This window comes from Heloderma suspectum, chromosome 2, assembly GCF_057233095.1.
Source record: "Heloderma suspectum isolate Gila_16-S chromosome 2, 16-S_ref, whole genome shotgun sequence".
NCBI classification, from domain to species: Eukaryota; Metazoa; Chordata; class Lepidosauria; order Squamata; family Helodermatidae; genus Heloderma; species Heloderma suspectum.
Window position 1 is genome coordinate 126,282,913 of NC_139459.1, and position 21,015 is coordinate 126,303,927.

General features: G+C 42.5%; 1 protein-coding gene across 7 annotated transcripts in view; it reads left to right on the forward strand.

The window, feature by feature from the left end:
- Window positions 1-323: 323 nt before the first annotated feature.
- Window positions 324-21,015, forward strand: part of LOC146352719 (uncharacterized) — a 41,386-nt gene continuing 20,694 nt past the window's right edge. For 2 of the 7 annotated variants that reach the window (XR_014787374.1, XR_014787376.1), the window contains exon 1: window positions 386-422. The gene's annotated coding sequence lies outside the window, so the exon portion shown is untranslated. Of the gene's footprint in view, window positions 423-482; window positions 557-21,015 lie in introns of those variants that run through there. The other 5 variants (XR_014787375.1, XM_084832157.1, XM_084832158.1 and 2 more) reach the window with 5 other exon arrangements.

Consider the following 21,015-nt stretch of genomic DNA (forward strand, 5'->3'; position numbering starts at 1 on the left):
GCAAAAGGGTTGAATTGTATTTTAAACCACAAGCCAAATTATTTGCAAAGATGCCTAGTGGTTTTGTTAAATGCAGCAAAACTAAATGGTGGCTTACTTGGATCTAGCAAGCTTGTAAAGCAGGGGTCCCCAACAGGGCTTCCAAGGATGCAGGTGCTCCCTCGAGGGCTTTAATTGCACCCGCATGGTGATTTCTATCTATACAAGGCGTGTCTCCTAACTTCCTGGTTGCTCTATAATTTTAGTTCTATGGACCTGGTTTCTCTATAATTTTAAGTCTATGGACCTCAACTTGCTGTTTTGACATGCCCCCTTGATCTCTCATTGGCCAAAGCAATAGGTTACAAACCGGTGTCCTTCCTCCCATTCTGTGCCCGCTAGGAGTGGGCGTGAGTGGTGGGTGGCCGTGTTGGAAGGGGAAGGTAAGTGTTCCCCTCGACTGTAAACCGGCAGTACAGGGACGGGACCAAGTGGGCGGGGGTCTCTTCCATCTGAGAAGGAAGTACAGGCAAAGGGAGGGAATTTCCTGCTTGCTCTCCTATCTGCATTTTGGGAGGTAAGGGGGATGATGCTTGGTCTCCAACCCTCTGTTTTTGTGTGTTAGGACTTAGGAGGTGCGGTGCTTGTCCTCTGTGCTCTTCTGTTTGTTTGTTGGGTGGGGGGTAAAGCGATGGAATTTCCAGCCATTCACTCATTTGCCTGCTTTGCTTTACCTCCAGGCGTTTGCGTTTGGGGTGGTGGCGATGCAGGGGCATTTCCCATTCTTCCCCATGGCTGCCTGCCTTGTGTTTGCTGTGACACTCTGGATGTTACATGGTGCATGTGGGGAGCACATACACCGTTAAGGATTTTGCCTTGTGCTCGCTCACATGTCTGCAATGTTTTTGTTTATTCTGCGTGCTAGGTTTCTGGGCTTGCTGGCTGTTCCACCCAGACTCATTTGTTTGTTTTGCAGTGCGCAGTGGCAGAGGCCTTTTATGGGGGAGTAGGGAAGCCAGAGCCCTGCTTAGAATCATGGAATCATAGAATAGTGGGGTTGGAAGGGGCCTGTAAGACCATCGAGTCCAACTCCCTGCTCAATGCAGGAATCCAAGTCAGAGCATCCCTGACAGATGGCTGTCCAGCCTTGTCTTGAATGCCTCCAGGGTGGGAGAGCTTGCCCACCCAACTCCTTTCTGACCTGACCCCCCCCCCCATGGTGGCCATTTTGTGAGTAGCCACACACCCCATGGTGGCCATTTTGTCACTGGTGCACATGGCACTTTGTCAGGATTCCAAATGCGCCCACAGGTCAAAAAAAGTTGGGGACCCCTGTTGTAAAAGATCTCAGTTGAGGTTGCAAAATGCTTTGTTTGGATCTAGCAAACTCAGCTCATGGATAACTAGGGGTGGACCAATCTATCAATTTCGGTCTTTCTTAGTCTCTCATTTTTTCAATTCTAAATTTGGTTCATCCCAAAGTTTTGAGGGGTTTTTTTGAAGTTCTTATGAAAATGCGTGTGTGTGCATTTCTCCTAATACATGGATTTTTGTATACAATGTTGCCTAATATACACATTTTTGCAAACAATTTTCTTAATATCCTTTTTTTATATTGCTTTCACAATTCTCTAATTTGTGTGCACTTTCCTCCAATATACTCATTTTTGTACACATTTTGTATTGGAAAATTCTCTTGCAAAATTCAGGGAAGTGCAAATTTTGAAGGATAGCTGAGTTTCAGTTCGCATATTGGTTCCAAAGTGTGAAATTAGGTAAATTTACATGACAATGCATGCTGGACAAATTCTCCCCATCCCTGCTACAACTCAGAAACTCCTGGGTTCTATGAAACACTGGTGAAAGCCAATGTAATGGACTGTTCAAGCTTCATAAGTTGGTTCTGCCAGACCTCTCAGCAGCTTTCAATACCATCAAACATAGTGTCGTTCTGAAGCATCTGTCTGAGATGAGACTTGGAAAACACTGTTATATAGTGGCCCTTGTCCTTCTTAGAGGGGTGATTTCAGAAGGTGGTGTGAGGGGATTCATGTCTGATGCTGTGGTGTCCCTCAGGGTTGCATCTTGTCCCCCATGCTATTTAACATATACATGAAATGACTGGAAGAGGTTGTCTGGCATTTGGGGGTTCAGTGCCATCAGTATGTTGATGACACCCAACTCTCTCACTCCTTTCTATCAAGATCCAAGGATCCACTCTAGTTCTAATTTGGTGCCTGATGTTGGTAATGGACTGGATGAGGGTCAACAAATTGAAGCTTAATCCAGACAAGACAGAGGTGCCCCTGGTTAGATGAAAGGCAGATCAGGGAATAGGGACTCAACATGTCCTGGATGGGGTTACACACACCCTGAAGACTCAGGTTCACAGTTTGTATGTACTCTTGGACTCAGTCCTGAACCTGGATGCCCAGGTCTCGGCGGTGGCCAAAAGGAAGTTTGCGCATCTGAGGCTAGTGCACCAACTGCACCCATTCCTAGAGATGGCTGATCTGGCCATGGTCGTGCATGCCTCAGTTACAACCTGTTTGGACTACGGCAATGCACTCTGCGTGGGGCTGCCTTTGAAAACTGTTCAGAAACTTCAGTTAGCCCAGAGTGCTCTGGCCAGACTGTTGACCAGGGCCAGTTACAGGGAGCACGTGTTTCCCTTGTTACAAACAGCTTCACTAGCTACCAGTCTGTTTCTGGGCAGAATTCAAAGTGCTGGTTATGACCTATAAAGCCCTATACAGCTTGGAACCAGGCTACCTGAAATGCTTTCTCCAATATAAGCCTGCCTGGTTCTTAAGAACTTCTGGAGAGGCCCTTCTCTCATTACCGCCACCATCAGAGACATGTTTGGTGGTGATGCAAGAGACGGCCTTCTCAGTGGTTGCTCCCAGACTTTTGATTATAGTTTATTCCTCTTACCAGTTACAGAGGGGGAGGAGAGGGAAGTGGGGGTACAGAAGCTCATGCATGTAACATTACATCCTGTCTTAGCGTTATGTGTGAAAAGGTCCAATGATTCTCCAAGGTATCAGGTGAAGGTTTCTCCTGACTCCACTGAGTTCTTTTAGTTAAAGATAACAAGGATTGAATTTGGGACTTTCTGCATCAAAGCATGCACTCTACCACTGGGCTAAAGCCTCTTCTTAAATAAGAGGTGGGAAACTACTGCAATCATACAGTGTTTTAGTCCTCAGACTAATTTCGAAGTCCTTCTGGAAGTGAGCAGTTCAGATCTCTGTCAAGAGTGATTTATCTTTTCCCTGGCAGCCCACTGAGTGGAGAGGAAAAGGGAGAGAAGGGGATGGGGTGAGAGAGAGGTGGAGAGAAGGTGATGTCAGAGAAAAAGAGAGGAGGGGGAAGGGTAGCCCTGCCCACTTTTGACTCTGTCTCAACCCATTGCAGAATCTGACTTCATCCACCAGCAGCATATGGCCCCTGGCAGATTATCTCTGAGAGAATGCAGTCCTTGACAGAAAAAAAGAATGCCCACTCTTGTTCTAAATAAAAGATGACATGTGAAAGCCAGAATTGTTTTTCTTAGGATGGAGCATCATTTGTTTTATAAATAATTATCTGTTGTATAAATAATTACTTGTACTTCTGCAATGGATGATTTGGGGGTGGAGAGAATCTCTAGCCTTGATCATTGCTTTGAGAAACCATGTATACCTTTTAAGTTAGCCAAATAATGAAAGACCATGGAAATTAAGTATTTCAGAAAAGGGCAACCTTATTATTTACAATTAAGTACCAGAGTCTTGCAGAGCAACAGAGTTTAATATAAACTACAGTGCCTTTCACCACTGACTCGTGAGTTTGGTTTCAATCGAGTTTGGTTGATTTTGGTTATGAGAACAGAAAATGCTTATTTGTACTTCTCTGTACCCTAAAGCTGCAATCCCGAGCAATCTTGCTTGGGCATAAGCTCCACTGAAATCAATAGGATTTACTTTCGAGTAAATATTACTTGAACCTGGGATGTGATTTTCCTCATGAGAATTTCATAACGTCTCCTTAATTCACAAGTACTGCAGTCATGCAGTGTTTTGGTCCTAATTAAGGCCACACCAAATCCTTTGATTTACCCATTTATTATAAAGGTCATATCTTGCTTTTTCATCATCAAGCAGATTTCCAGCTAGCACCTCTGTATGAGTGAAGCATCAACTGCTATGCACAGCATGTCTTAGCAAAAACATATCTATGAACACAGCTCACCAGCCATGTGTGGCCGCTTGCCAGGGGCATTGTAAACATCCTGGTTATTGCCTTGCTGTAAATGTCCTGGTCATATTTCCTTGCAGGAACTGGGGGAAAACAGAGGAGGGAGTGGCATCTATCTGTCTACAAGGGGAGGGGGGAATGCTTTTGAATTCCCATTGTTCTTGTTGCCCAAAGCCTAGCTCACTTTGTGTTTTGTTTCTTTACATTTATTTTGTTTTGATTTTTTTTTTGTTAATTTGCATTTGTTTCATTTGAGTACTAAATTTCAGGGGGGGGCATTTTTTGAAGAGCCATTTTTTGAAGAGCTCGTGGTGGCTGCCATTTTGTTTCTTCCAGGATGCCCCCATTTAGCATTGTTCTGGAGCATTGTGGGCAGATGGCAGACACAACACATGCATACAAAACTAGGAGTGGTTGACATTGTCTGTTTTTGCCACCCTCAATGTAGCTCGTGCCACTGGTGATATGTATTTATTTATCTGCCTGGACAGTTATACCCCACTTTTCTTTATAAATTAACTCAAAGTAGTTTAGAAAAAGTTAATAAAACATAAAATATGACAATCTACATTTCTAAAATTGTTTTAAATCGTTTCATTGTTTTAAATTGTTGTACACTGCCTTGATGGCTTTTTAGCAAATAAGGCAGTATATAAATGTTCATAATAAATAAACAAACAAATAAAATCAATTACAATAAAACAAGAGCAGGATAAACAATTCAAGCATGAAAGCAGGGAAATAACAGATTAACCCACAAAACCTGAGCTTGGTGAAATAAAAACATCTTACTTACTCAGCTGAAGTTTAAAAGAGAGGAGCCAAATGAATCTCTCTCAAAAGAGTTCCACAACCTGGGTGCTACATTAGAAAAGGCTCTATCGAGGACTGTACTGAATTGACAAGGGCCATTCTTAGCCATTTTACCCACCTTGAAATTAGCTATTTTGCTTTGGCTGCATTTCAGGGGTGAAATGACTTGGGGAGGGGGAGAGTTGGAGCAGCCACCATTTGTTTTTTCTCTCCAGAAAGCCCTGTTCTGAGGTTCTTTTCAAATTTGGGAAAATTCAAAATAGCTGTTGCCATTAAAAAATAGCTCCTTTGCCAGTCACTGTGGAGTTGCCATTGTAATGAACAGCAGTAGAACATCTACAGAGGAACACACATTTTTACAGAGTGACTACCTTAGGTCCCATTCATTTCAGTGGATCTACTGTAACAATGACTAAGTCTGGACCTAACTCACTAATTTTAAAAGCCAAAAACGAAAATTAAAAAATCCATTGTTCTTGCTCTTGTGGGAAGGTTTTAAAAAATGGGAAAGAAATAAAAAGTAATTCGAAACAAAACACTGTTCCCAGTTTTTAAAGTGTGTGCGTGCATGTGCACATGTGATATAATTCAGCTGCCCAATTCTGATAAATAATAAGACATTTTAAAATATTTTCTAACAAATAGGTAAAAGAAACGTGTGTTTGTTTTGTCTTGCAAAATTCTTAAAACATACCTCCAGAAGAACTATGGAATTCAACATTTTGAGTTCTACTCTTGTAAACATAATCAATTAAACAAAACCTCAAAATCCATGGAGGAATCTGGCAAAAACAGATTATATAAACATTCTTGCTTGAAACTTATTTAAATTGTAACAGGCACACCTGTAGATTTCTGGTCACCCTCTGCTTGCATTTAGGATCAGTCCCTGTTCTTCTCACACAAGGATGTCCACACAGGAACAATGTTTCTGATCATCCAGAAAGAAAGATTGCAATATATATATATATATATATATATATATGCATATTTCATCAACAGATTTGGTATACAGTACCCTTCGAATCCAGCACAATCCCTAAATACAGATAAGTACAGAAATCCCGCCTCTTACTTTTCAAAGCATTTTGGAAACATATTCAGAGAACAATGCTTGAATGAGGTTCCCTCCTCCTTCACCACTCTTGACATAAGTAGGCCATCAACTTTAATGAAACAGCATTTTAATGATTAAAATTAAATTAATGATAACAGCAAACACTGGATCCAAGCCAGCATTTTAAAATCATGAGCTGGAAATGTAAAGTTGTTTCCAAGGACATCAAAGCTGCCCTACCAGGTCTCTTTTTGTTCATGTTTGGACATCATATTTAAAGACAGAGTATCCCATAATAAACCATGCAGTGTTATAGCCTGGGGCTGTAAACTCTCCAGAGTGCTGGCTTCATTGCACTTCCATCAGACTGGTTTACATTTCTTTCTTTCCTTTTTTCTGTTTTTCCTTCTTCCTATGCCAAAAACACCAGAAGCAACTGAGTTATGACATTTTCTCTCTGATAGGCAACATTGGTATGCATGAGAAAAAATTCTTCACTTTATCATAATGCCATGCCAAGCGTTTGCCATGTGCAGTTTTCACACCAGAAACACATCCTTTGGAGAATAGAGACCTATTTACCAAATAAGGAATCCCTTCTTCCAAACAGAGTATTTGCTTTATCAACAATGTAATAGTATGGTGGTTACTTATGCATCATAAAAAAAAAAGAGGACAGGCATAACCAAAAAAGAGGACAAAAGAGGACACAGATTTGGATAACTCTTGCATATGCATAGATACAAATTGAGAAATAATTACTATAATTTAAATAGGAATGCTATATACCTTACCATAGTGAGGGAGACTGTGGCCAGGTGACCTGTGTGCCTGCTCAGTCTGCTCTCCAGGTGCTAACTGTGGATGGGCAACTTCAAGGCCTCTGCTATTCTCCCTTTGTATGGTTCTTTATCTTGGACTGGAGAGCCCGGCAACCAGAGGACACCTTCAGATAGAGGACTGCTCCTCTGTCAATTAGGATGTACAACCACACTATGCCATAAGGCATAGGTCATGACAGTATTGTCCATGCTATTAAAAAATGCAGTTGAACATGGCAGTGCTTGTCTTACTGGAGGACCTCCCCACCCCATCCTAAGCTACTGTTTTAGAAGACTGTCACAGGAACATAATTTTGCTAAAACAGGGACATCAGAAGTTGGGGCTTGTGGAATTCATTTTGAGTCCCCCCGCACTATTCCTTTCTTTCCTTATTTTATCTGTGTCTCTTTTTTCCACCAAAAAATGGCAGCTAATGATAAAATACAGATTATTAACAAAATCTTAATTAACACAACACATGATTTTTAAAAACACACACAATAAAAGAAATGAACAGCCCCAACCAATTAAAAAAAAACCCTTCAGCAACAGACCAAATTATATGCCAAAGGTCTTTGGAGCCATAATTTGAGGCCTGATGCAGAAGAACATGTCAAACTGATCAACAAAAAACCCAGCAAAAACAAATTCAAATGCGAAGGAGTACTTTTGGCACAGTTCTGCTTCACAGCAATTTACAGTGGTAAAGGGCAAAGAGAAAATGTTCATGAACTAACCTCTAGCACAGCAGCCAATAAAGAATTACTTCTGGATCAGATCTCATAATGGAACATTTGGTAGCTTAATTTAGTCCACATTTACACTCCGCATGAAGAGTACTGAGTACTGAACATGGGAGGCCCAGATTTGAATCCTTTCTTATTGGGCATCCATGTATGAATTGATACTGCTCAGGTCTAACCTACCCAAGCAGCACTGTGGAAATACATGTAAGGCTCTTTCTATGCTTAAGGGCACAATCCTATGCATGTTTAGACAGACAAAAGTCCTACAACTCCCAGCATTCCCCAACCAGGGGAGTTGTAGTACTTTTGTCTGTCTAAACATACATAGATTTGCAGCCTAAAAGCACTAAAAACGAATGCATAATTATGATGGTTAGCATGGTCTTAGTAATGACATACAATGAGTGGCTACTAGGATGAGCCTTTTCTGTGGTGGCACCCCACTCATGGAACCACAATTAGAGAGGCTCATCTGGTTCTCACATTATGAACTTTTCAGCACCAGGTGAAGACCTTGTTATTTTCCCAGGCATGTTAAGGTTGTCAGTGCTTTTAGCTTTACTGTTTTCATGTTTTGCTGTTGCTGGTTTCATTTTTTTAATTCGTTTTCTACTGTAGTTGGTTTTGTATTCCATTTGATCTGTAGGACTTCTGTGGATTGTTTTAATGGTTTTTAACCTCGACAAGGACATTGTTAACTGGGAGGTATACTGATGAAGTAAATAAATAAATAACCCTCACAGACATATTATCTCAGTAATCCTTACAAAAATGGTTCAACATTCTTCCCATAGTGCAAATCGGAGGAGGCAGACGGAGGCTGTCCAAAGGGTGGCTTGCTTAAGGCCACCTAGAGAGCTGACGGCTAAGAGTGAGATGTGAAGCTGGGACTTCTAAACAAAACTTACAGTGCAATCCTATGCAGGTCTACTCGGAAATAATTCCCATTAAGTTCAATGAGATCTACTCCCAAGTAAATGTGTATAGGATTGCAGCCTTAATGTCAACAGTACTATTTTTAGAGATGTTGTACAATGGATCATTTTTGGGCAATGAAAATTACAGGCATCCTGATTGTGACTACAGCAGGGGGAAAGATCCCTTATCCCCCTATGCTAGGGTCCCAATCCAGATCAGGGACCCTGGACATATTTTAGGAAAAGAAAGAAAGACAGACAGACATAGCTGCTAGCTATGTCTTCCAGGTAATAATGTAGCTTGTCCCTCAGTTTACTCAGAAAGGAGGTGAAATGACTTAACACATCACACATTGAACTGCTCCCAACCAGTCTGCTATCAGCAGAATGCTTTAAAACTACTCCTTTCATATCTACGCTTGCTTCTTCTTTTTTTAATCTCCCAAGGAGAATTGTCTGCCTCCTTTCAATCTGTGCCACAATAAGTGTTTCCCATTTCTCTGGAACGGTGGGGCTCTTTGGAAGATGAGGGTGTACGATAGAGGACAGAATAGCAAAGGCAGCCAGTGCTATTGGAGAAAGAAAACAAATAACATTGTCAAAGCCCAGGAAAGTGGAACCCCTGAAAGCATCCAGCAACACCTGGTATGACATTCATTTTCCTCTTCAATAGGATGTGGAGATCAGATTGTAGACCTGACTGGGGTTGTTGTAGTCACCAGGTAACACCGGTGGTTTGCCTTTAACAGCCCCCCTGGCTGCTGTAAACCTATTCAATTAAGATGGGAAAGGGAAGTTGCTGAGCTGTTGACAACCCCCAAAGCATAACCCTCACTGAGGGCAAGGTAGTTTCAGGAAACTGTGATTGTTCAGGAAATAAACCCGTTGGCAGAAGGCCCAGGCCTTCTCAAGAGCACCTTGAAGGCGAGAGCTTTTCTGAGGGTGCTGTGGAAAGGGGTATTATTAATTCAGATTAGGGTTAACAACTAGGTAACTGGCACTTCGCTGTTACTTGAAGTGTAACTAATGATAGATGCCAGGGAACCAGCTTGGAGACCTTGACAGAGGACTTCCTAAGTCCTGGTTCATAAATTCTCCTCAGTGGAAGGGTGGGGGTACAATCTCCCTGGTGGAACAATCTCCCTGGTGTCCACCAGTTCTCACAATTGCTACAGGCAGGAAAGCTTACAGTACAATTACGGAGGACATGTGTCCTACTTCACAGAGGTCAGTTCTCTGTTTTGAGTAGCTACCAGGGGACAGTCCTCTATTTGAAGGGCTGCCCAGTCCAGGTCCAGTTTACAGTTAAGGAACCATCAGAAGGTAGAGCAGCAGGGGCTTTGAAGCTGCCCATCAAACAGGTCTGGTCACAGTCTTGCCCACTATGGTAAGATGTATTACTGTTGGTTGTTGTTCAGTCGTTCAGTTGTGTCCGACTCTTCGTGACCCCATGGACCATAGCACGCCAGGCCTTCCTGTCCTGCGCTCTCTCCCGGAGCGTGCTCAAGTTCATATTCATTGCAGCCGTGATGCTATCTAGCCATCTCATCCTCTGCCGTCCCCTTCTCCTTTTGCCTTCAGTCTTTCCCAGCATCAGGGTCTTTTCCAGGGAGTTTTCTCTTCGCATTAGGTGGCCAAAATATTGGAGCTTCAGTATCTGTCCTTCCAATGAGCAGTCAGGGTTGATTTCCTTTAGGATGGACTGATTTGACCTCCTTGCAGTCCAGGGGACTCGTAAGAGTCTTCTCCAGCACCACAGTTCGAAAGCATCAATTCTTCGGCGCTCAGCCTTCCTTATAGTCCAGCTCTCACAGCCATACATTACTACTGGGAAAACCATAGCTTTGATTAGACGGACCTTTGTCGGCAAGGAGATGTCTCTGCTTCTTACTATGCTGTCTAGGTTTGCCATAGCTTTCCTCCCAAGGAGCAAGCGTCTTTTAATTTCATGGCTACAGTCACCGTCTGCGGTGATCTTGGAGCCCAAGAAAGTAAAATCTGTCACTGCTTCCATTTCTTCCCCTTCTATATGCCAGGAAGTGATAGGGCCAGATGCCATGATCTTCGTTTTTTTAATGTTGAGTTTCAAACCAGCTTTTGCACTCTCCTCTTTCACTCTCAACAAGAGGCTCTTGAGATCCTCTTCGCTTTCTGCCATTAGGGTGGTATCGTCTGCATATCTGAGGTTGTTGATAATTCTCCCAGCAATCTTAATTCCGACCTCTGATTCATCCAACCCGGCATTTCTCATGATGTACTCTGCATATAAGTTAAATAAGCAGGGTGACAATATGCAGCCTTGTCGTACTCCTTTCCCAATTTTGAACCAATTGGTTGTTCCATCTCTGGTTCTTACTGTTGCTTCTTGACCCTCGTACAGGTTTCTCAGGAGACAGGTAAGGTGGTCTGGTACTCCCATCACTTTCAGAATTTGCCACAGTTGGTTGTGATCCACACAATCAAAGGCTTTAGCGTAGTCAATGAAGCAGAAATAGACGTTTTTCTGGAATTCTCTTGCTTTCTCCATGATCCAGCGAATGTTGGCGATTTGATCTCTAGTTCCTCTGCCTCTTCGAAACCCAGCTTGTACTTCCGGTAGTTCTCTGTTCACATACTGCTGAAGCCTAGCTTGTAGGATTTTGAGCATCACCTTGCTGGCATGTGAAATGAGCGCAATTGTGCGGTAGTTTGAACACTCTTTGGCGTTGCCCTTCTTTGGAATTGGAATGTAAACTGACCTTTTCCAGTCTTGTGGCCACTGTTGAGTGTTCCAGATTTGTTGGCATATTGAATGCAGCACTTTAACAGCATCATCTTTTAGGATTTTAAATAGCTCAGCTGGAATACTGTCATCTCCGCTAGCTTTGTTGTTACTAATGCTTCCTAAGGCCCACTTGACTTCACTCTCGAGGATGTCCGGCTCAGGTTCAGTGACCGCACTCTCATGGCTATCAGGGACATTCAGATCTTTCCTGTATAGTTCTTCTGTGTATTCTTGCCACCTATTCTTAATCTCATCTGCTTCTGTTAGGTCCCTGCCTTCTTTGTCCTTTATCATGCCCGTCTTTTCACAAAACGTTCCCTTGAGATCTCCAGTTTTCTTGAAGAGATCTCTAGTCTTTCCCATTCTGTTGTTTTCCTCGATTTCTTTGCATTGTTCATTTAAGAAGGCCTTCTTGTCTCTCCTTGCTACTCTCTGGAACTCTGCATTCAGTTGGGTATATCTTCCCCTTTCTCCCTTGCTTTTGGCTGCCCTTCTTTCGTGAGCTACTTGTAAAGCCTCATCAGACAGCCACTTTGCTTTCTTGCATTTCTTTTTCTTTGGGATGGATTTCGTTGCTGCCTCCTGAACAATGTTACGGACCTCCGTCCATAGTTCCTCAGGCACTCTGTCTATCAGGTCTAATCCCTGAAATCTATTCCTCACCTCCACTGTATATTCATCAGGGATATGATTTAGGTCATACCTGAACGGTTTAGTGGTTTTCCCGACGTTCTTCAATTTAAGCCAAAATTTTGCAAGAAGCAGCTCATGATCTGAGCCACAGTCAGCTCCAGGTCTTGTTTTTACTGACTGTATGGAGCTTCTCCATCTTTGGCTGCAAAGGACATAATCAATCTGATTTCGATATTGACCATCTGGTGATGTCCATGTGTAGAGTCGCCTCTTGTGCTGTTGGAAAAGAGTGTTTGCTATGATCAGCATGTTCTCTTCGCAAAACTCTATTAGCTTTTGTCCTGCTTCGTTTTGTACACCAAGGCCATGCCTGCCTGTTATCCCGGTGATTTCTTGACTTCCTACTTTAGCATTCCAATCCCCTATGATGAAGAGGACATCTTTTTTTGGTGTTAGTTCTAGAAGGTGTTGTAGGTCTTCATAGAACCGATCAACCTCAGCTTCTTCGGCGTCAGTGGTTGGGGCATAGACTTGAATTACTGTGATGTTGAATGGTTTGCCTTGGATTCGTACTGAGATCATTCTATCATTTTTAAGATTGTACCCCAGTATTGCTTTTCCCACCCTTTTGTGGATTGCCATTTCCTTCACCAGTGGACCACATTTTGTCAGAACTCTCTGCCATGACCTGTCCGTCTTGGGTGGCCCTGCACGGCATAGCTTATGGCTTCACTGAGTTACGCAAGCCCCTTCGCCACAACAAGGCAGTGATCCATGAAGGGGTATTACTGTTTACATTCTAGTAATTATTTCCAAATGGGCATCTATACATATAAATTAGCATATGCAAATTCAATACAAATCTGTGCCCTCCTTTGTCCTCCTCTTTGCCAAGGCATTTCCTCTTTTCTGGCATTTTGTAAATGGGCACCCTAACTACATCTCTGCTCAGAAATAAGCCCTATTGAGTTCAATGGACCTACGCCCAAGTAAGTGCATATAATAGCCTTCCCCAACCACATGCCCTCCTGATGGTTTGATCTTCAGCTCCCATCAGCCCTAGCTGGCATGGCTAATGGTCAGGAATGCTGGGTGTTGTCGTCTAAAACATTAGAACAGGACCAAGTAGGGGAAGCCCAGCATAAAGTATTACATCCTTAAAGTTCCACCTTTCCTTCACAGCCTGCCCTCTAGCCGATGAAAGGACTGCTGCTGCTGTTACCTACCCTGGCCACCCTGGGCCACCTCAGGTAGTGACGTGGCCTAGACTGACCCTGCCTTGGTTCTAGCATTATGAGAGAGGAAGGAAAAAAGCATCTTGCTATCCACTTTCTCCACATGGTGCCTGATTTTATAAGCTTCTATCATGACTACCCTGCCCTTACTTGCCATTTTTCTAAACTACCCCCCCCCCCAAACACTGTAACCTTTCCTTGTAGAGTTGCTCCAACTCCTTGGTCATTTTGTTTGCTTTTATTCTTCCAGTTGGTCTTGGGCTTTCGTGTGTGTGTGTGTGTGTGTGTGTGTGTGTGTGTGTGTTTAAAAAATCAGCCCTGGGGCTTCATACATAACAGCACCGTCAACTGTGGTTCAGAAACTTTAAACTGCAACTGTTATGGACATGTTGCTGTTCTATCTCCTTTGGAGCCTGGCCAGTTACAGACATCCTAGTCCCCTGCTGCATCTGTGGTGCAACATGAATAGGATATCCAGGGGCTTATTGGGGCTAAGGTATAATCATGGCCATTTAATGCCATAATTAAATGTGGAGATGGATAATAATGCCAAATGCTCATCATCCCCCTTTATTCCTTCACATAGCAATTTCACCTTTCAGACTGGTTATGATAAAACTCCACTTTGCATTCCATTTCCATAAAACAACACATTCAATATTTTCTATTGCTCCTTCTGATTATAGCTTGTTGGTGCCTTCAGAAACCCTTTTGTCTCCATATATATATATATATATATATATATGCCTTTTGTTTTCCAAAACAGTAATTGGAAATGGCTCAGACACAGATTTTTCTTTACACACACAAACACACAGCCTTAAATGGGTAGGTAATTTTTGTTAATATAATAATATATTTTCTACTATTTATCATCAGAGATTCCAAAATCTGAACTATCCTTAAATGTTAATTCTAGCTGAATCCTTCCCCTCCTTTAAAACATTCAGGATGGCATACATGGGACAATCCCAATTTATCCCCACAACAGCCCTGTGAGGTAGATTAGGCTAAAACACAGGAGGTCACCCTTTGAGCATCATGGAGGGACAGGAATTTATTTTTAATTAATTCCAATACATTTCTAGTATGTACACTGCCCTTCTTGCATTGAAGGGTGTCATAGAAAATTTCAAAGTATATTTGCTTATTTAGAAAATTGCTGTGCCATGTTTCAGTATAAGGCTTACAGGGTGGCTCACATACTCAAAAATTATTTGATTTGACCTTGTGTCATCCTGGTCAAAATCAGACACTTCATTCATTGCACTATGTTAGCTCTTATATATAGAAAGCAAACATCTCCCATTCATTCATATTTTTAAAACCCTCTATAGGTTATTATTAATGACATTTTTATCCCACCTTCCTCCACAGAGTTCCCAATGGTATTCAGGATTCTTCACCCCTCCTGCTTATATCCTCACAACCAGTGGAGGTTGGTGGCTCCGATTTTGTGGGGCTGTAATCCATTCTGGGTGTCATTCAGATCCAGCCAAAATTCTAAAGGATCTATCCAAGGTGCTGAACCTATTTTATAGTTCTGGCTGGTTCTGGCTGAAACCCAGAATGGATTTATAGCCCCTCTGAAATCAGAGTCGCCAGCCTTTATTGCTCACAACAACCCTGAGAGGTAGGTTAAGCTGTGAGACAGTGACTGGCCCAAGGTGAGCTTCATGACCTAGCAGGGATTTGAACCAGAAATCCTAGTCCAGCACTAACTGCTATACCACACTGCCTCTCGCCCTGATTAAATACTAAGTTTTCTTCATACACATGCACACCCCATATTCATACATTTGGGATAATACCAATTAGCATTGGTTTTGCACCGATATTTCATAAATATCGGAGTTGTGGTGTTGAGATGCTATCCTGCATCCGAGGTTGCTTTTTCCCTGTGAATCTTTGCATGTGCTGTAAGCACTATCTACGCTTTAAAAGTTTGGAGACCCTAACATTGAATGTTCTGGATATAAAACCCCTATTCATTTTATGTTTTACAGTATTTCCATACCACTTTTCTGAAATCAACCAAGGTGTTCTTGAAAACAATGAAGGCACAGTTGAAACCAACCATGTCCCGTGGGTGGTCATGTGCCCTATTTTACAGAGGAGCATCCTTTATTTGAAGGCATCCTCTATTGGAAGAGCTGTCCAGTCCAATCCAGTTTAGGGCACAATCCTATGCATGTTTAGACAGAGAAAAGGCCTACAACTTCCAGCATTCAGCTGGTGGGGGAATGCTGGGAATTGTAGGTCTTTTCTCTGTCTAAACGTGCATAGGATTGTGCCTTTAAAGATAAAGAACCATAAGAAGAGAGAGCCAGCAGGGCCCACTCAATAGTTAGCACCTGAACAGCAGACTGGGCAGGCAGCCAGGTCATCTGGTCACAACAATCTTTACAACTATGATGAGTCCCATTGTGTTTCTATTTAAATTATAAGAATTAGTTCTCCATTTGCATCTATACATATGCAAGTGTTACGCAAATCCGTGTCCTCTTTTGGTCTCTTTTTTTGGAGGTGTTTCTTCTTTTTTTGATGATGCATAAGCGGCCATCCTTCTAACCCCTCTTCTCAATTCTCTCTTCCCTCACATGCCATCTTACAGGGGTTTGCCACTGAATTGGCTTAGAAACTGCATGCATGGTCTGGTTTTTTAAAAGCTGGGTATTTCATTAGCACTGGGCATAGTTTGTTGTCTATAGGGCAATTTTCATGGCCTGTTTTTTAAAGTATGTTGTAAATTGCCCTGAGGAATCCCAGGGCAACAACATGAGAGAAATCTATATAAATAATATGATTTAGAAGAGTCGTCTCAAGTCTTCTATGAAGCTGATAAATCACAGAGTCTTTGCGAGGATGCCTTAGAAATAAAACTAACCTAAAGGAAGTTAGGTGCACTTACGTCTTAGGGCTACACTGAATGCTCTATCATTTGCTTGCTCCCACCATAAAGGCCTGCCCATTTAGTAGAACAGTAGGATATAAATTAATAATAATATTCAATTGAATATTATTATTCAATAATAATATTCAAATTGTGCATTTGACTCAGCTGAACAGATTTCTGGTGTGTGTGTGTGTGTGTGTGTGTGTTAAGGATGCATAAGAACTTCATTTCTGTTCTTGATTTATGTGAACATGCCCCATTTGCAATGCCGAAGGTGAACATATGCAGGAGCTCTTTTTTTCCTGAGAAATGTTTGTAAATTCCTGAAATTGCAATCACATTCAAAGGGTGATTTTTTTTAAAAAGCACACTTTGAAATGCACGTTTTTCAAAACATACACATTTTCACGTGTTAGTCTATGGGGGGGAGGGGAAGTGCACACTTTTGAAAAATAGGCACAGTAACGTGGACTTTTCCTGTTTGAACTGCACACATTGAGCTGAAAACAAGGTGAAAACAAAAATGGGGCAAAACAAGCTTCAGAGTGATTTTGGGAGAATTTTGGCAAGCTCAGAAATCATTGGTTCTCCCGTCCCTAGTGCGTGCGTGTGTATGTGTGTGTGGTGGGGAAATATACCCCATCAAATGTTTGCATTGTTAACTTCGGTCTGCTGTTTGGCACTCTTATTTTGCTGATATTTCTCAGTGCCATTTTCCTCTTCTTTCTTTGTCCTCACAGCCTTATCGTCTACAAAGGCTTTGATTGTAATGGCTTTAATTAGCCAGATGATTTGGGGTTTTTTTGAGTGTCCATGACAATAGCCCCTTCCAGACATTATATCAGTGCATGGGGGAAGGGAGCACATTCACATTCTGACCTCCATGTATTTATTGTAAGATCTGAAAAGAGCCCCCCACATGTGCAGTTGAACAATACAAGTGGCCCAAATATGTCAGGGGCAGGGGAAAGCATACTTTACCCAAGCCCAGAGGTTGACCTGGGCTTGCAAATCGATGAGGAAAAAAACTGAGGCATAAGGATTTTTATGCAAACTTATTTTCCTGTACTATAAGTTGTGTTCAAATCTTGTGCAATTTGCTGAAGCTAAGATGGCCAGGTGTTTCTACTTTACAGAGGACAATCCACTATTGAGTGCCATCTTTCCTGGTAGAAAGATGAGGCACAAATCAGATTAGTTAACATTTAAAAGTGCCCTCCATTTGAAGGGCTGTCTAGAACAAGTCCAGTTTAAAGACAAAGAGCTATCAGAAGGGAGAGGTGGGCCTTGAAGTTATCCATCCATAAAGGGGAACGCAAATGACGTAGTGGGCGCCATTTGCGTTCCCCTTTTTTTGGCTGTAATAGCCTACGTAAATATTTACGTAGGCTAAAACAGCGAAAAATACAGAACGCAAATGGCGGCCGCCATAGCCGCCGCCATTTGCGTACGCGTTTTTTTTTTAAAGCCTGCCGTGATAGGCTATGTAAATACTTACGTAGCCTATCACGTTCTCCGCAGGGATGCAAAAGGCATCCCTGTGTTAGCTGTGATAGGCTACGTATGTATTTACGTAGCCTATCACGGCCGTGAAGAAGAAGTGAATGGTGGCCGCAGGGCGGCCGCCATTTGCAAGTCGGCGCCGACGGGAGCAGTTAAGTGCTCCATTTCATGCGACTTTCATGGGTTGGGGGGGCGGGGGCTTCGTCCCGCCCGACTTTCGTGGGTTGGGGGAGGCAGGGGCTTTGTTCTGCGATGGATTTCAGGGGGCCGAATGCACTTGCATTCGACCTCACCGAGATCTGTCGCAGAATTCTCTGACATCCCTATTCCTTTTATCTGTCTGGAATCTGGCACCAATCAGCTTCATGGGATGACCCCACTGGGTTCCAGTATTGTGAGAGAGGGAGAAAAAAGTCTCCTATCCACATTCTCCACACCATGCAGAATTTTGTACAACTCTGTTTGTACACAGTCTGTTGTCCAGGTGCTGTTGATGGGCAACCTCAAGGCCCCTGCTGCTCTCCCTTCTGATGGTTCTTTACCTTTAAACAAGACTTGGACTGCACAATCCTTCAGACAGAGGACTGTCCTCTGTAAAAGAGGACACGTGGCCACCCTAACTTCCCCCAGGGGCAGCAAACAATATTTAAATGGAATTGGACCCTTGTGTAGCTAATTAATATGCACATCTGCCATATCTGCAGCTTCAACTGGTATAGAAACATAATCAATCAGTAACTGAAGTATAGAAACACGTTGTGATAGAAGGGTGGCCATTTATGCATCATCAAAAAGGAACAAAGGCACCACCAAAAAAAGAGGACACAGATTTGCATAACCTTTCCATATGTATAGATGCAAACTGAGAAATGATTACTATAATTTAATTAGAAATGCAATACATCTTACCATAGTGTAACTATGACTGTGACCTGTGTTCCTGCTCAGTCATAAGAACACAACAAGAAGTTTGCTGAATCAGACCAAGGGTCTAGCTAGTCCAGCATTCTGTTCACACAGTGGCCAACCAGCTACCCATGGGAAACCCACAGGCAGGACATGAGTGCAACAGCACCCTCCTGCCTATGTTCCCCAGCAACTGGTATAGAAACATAATAAATCAATCAGTAAATATCTGGCTAGAAGTATAAATCAAGCCATCACAAACTAAAGAGTATAAACAAAGTAAACTAAGGGCGCAATCCTATGCGTGTTTAGACAGAAAAAAAGTTCTACAACTCCCAGGATTCCCCAGCCAGCCTGGCTGGCTGGGGAATGCTATGAGTTGTAGAACTTTTTTCTGGCTAAACATATGTAGGATTGTGCCCTAAATCAAACTAACGGTCACCAATTCCAATCTTCCAGTTTTTCAAAATAGAACCTTCTGTTCAGAGGGGAAGAGAACCACGTTACAGGTTATGTACCCAGAGCACTGATGCTGTGGTTCTGTGTAGGGCATGCTCAGTTGGTCAAGGTCCCTTTATAGATTTTTTAGTCTTTACAGCATGACTGAGCCTGCTAAGGACACTGCTGCATTTATAGCTAGCCTTGCCATGTAATCATCATTTCTCTCACATTGCAAAGGACCCAAATGCATGGGCTACACCCATTTACCTAGAAATAGTCCCCATTAAACTCAGTGGCACTTTCCTCTAAGTAGAGATGCGTATCGTGTGCATGCTCACACTTGCCAAAGTTCTACATTTTTGTTCAGGAAAGAGCATTGGTGCAGCTGCTCTGTGCAAAAACTACCTCTCCCCAAGGTTTTTTTTAACAATACTCACCTATTTAAAGGGGCCTCCTAATTTTTCCCTGCCCATTATTCCTTATGTTTCATTACAAATAACCAGAGACAGCTGCCAGAAGTCTGACTAGGAACCCCATTGAACAGGGAGCTTTGGGTCTTTTACCCCACCCCTATTAACTCCCAACCATTCTTGCACGTTCTTAGTTGTAGTCCACCACTCCCCGGGAGGCACTCAGGACCTGACGGTGCTAATTAAATCCTTCCCTTGTTGCTGGCAACCATATATATTAAGAACTATGTTGCTAGTAGTCATCTGTGGGAAGAGGGCCAATTTGATCAGTTTTGTGAGCAAACCTGAGGCCCACTTCTTTAAGTTATTGCACTTAATACCATTATGTTGCACAGCCAGGGCAGAAACAATCCCCTGTGGTAACTGATTTTCATTATCACCTCTGATCTTCTGACTTTCCCATGCTTCTGGGTCTCAAGTTGAGATCTTATTGCAAAGGCTCCCTGACCCTTTGCATCATTATCTTACCATGCCTCGGGGTACCTAGCTGTCCTTGTTTATTCATAATGAATGTGGAATAGGCCAACACTGAGCAATCTCAGGAGACTGAGCCTTTGTAACAGTTACTTATTGACTTTCCTAGGGTTAGAGTACATGCAAAGAATTCCCAGGCAATTTGGTATTTCATTCATAAGATGCTCGTGCCAGAGGAAGATTTTTGAGGATACATGACATATATCACTCTTGAAGGAACACACCATAACTAGGGAGGTAATTGTTCCTTTATTAGTTGTAGTATTAAAATTTATATGCTGCCCATTTGTAGTAAGTCATCTTGGAGGAGGGGGTCAACAAGATACTTAGACAATAAAATACAGTCTAAAAGCAGTATTGACAGTGCAATCCTGTACATATTTACTCAGACATAAGTTCTATTGCATCCTGAAACATAAAAAAGAATGAGCAGATAAATGAAAACAAAGACAAAACAGCAGTAATTGGACTAAAACTATCAAACCAGGAAGACAAAACCAGTCCAACATTTCAAAGGTCTGTTGAACTCAGGGGTGTTGAAACTCAGGCTTGTGGACCAAATTTGGCTCTTTGGGATTTGCCAGAGGGCCACACCCCTTCCCCCACAACTGCTGATACCTAAAACATGCTGGTATTTTGGCCCCACCTCTTTTGCCTTGGCCCCACCCACCACTGGAATGCAGCCCCTGAGAGCATCTTTGAAATTGAATTTGACCCTTGGACTGAAAGAGGTTCAACACCCCTTGTCTAAATAAAAAAAAGTCTGGCCAGTGCATGGCTACCCGAGAGGGGGCTAGACAGACTTCTCATGAGAAAGACATCTGGGTACAATCACTAAGGCTATCATGCCAGGCCATTGTTAATCTGACACTAAAAGGGTTAAATAATTTTGGTTTGAAGAGGCTACTTCAAACAAAAGATGGCTAATTTGATCTGAAATGGCCGAATGACCTGAATGAGGGGTTTGGGGAGACCTACAAGAAGACCCCCTAAAAAGACCCCAGACTCATTTAAGACCAGACTTATAGTCCAGACCTGGGTGCAAAGACCTTAAAGTTTTGATTCTATGCTGATTGATGTTATCTCACTAACTGAGACTCTAACTAAGAGTTTGCAGGAC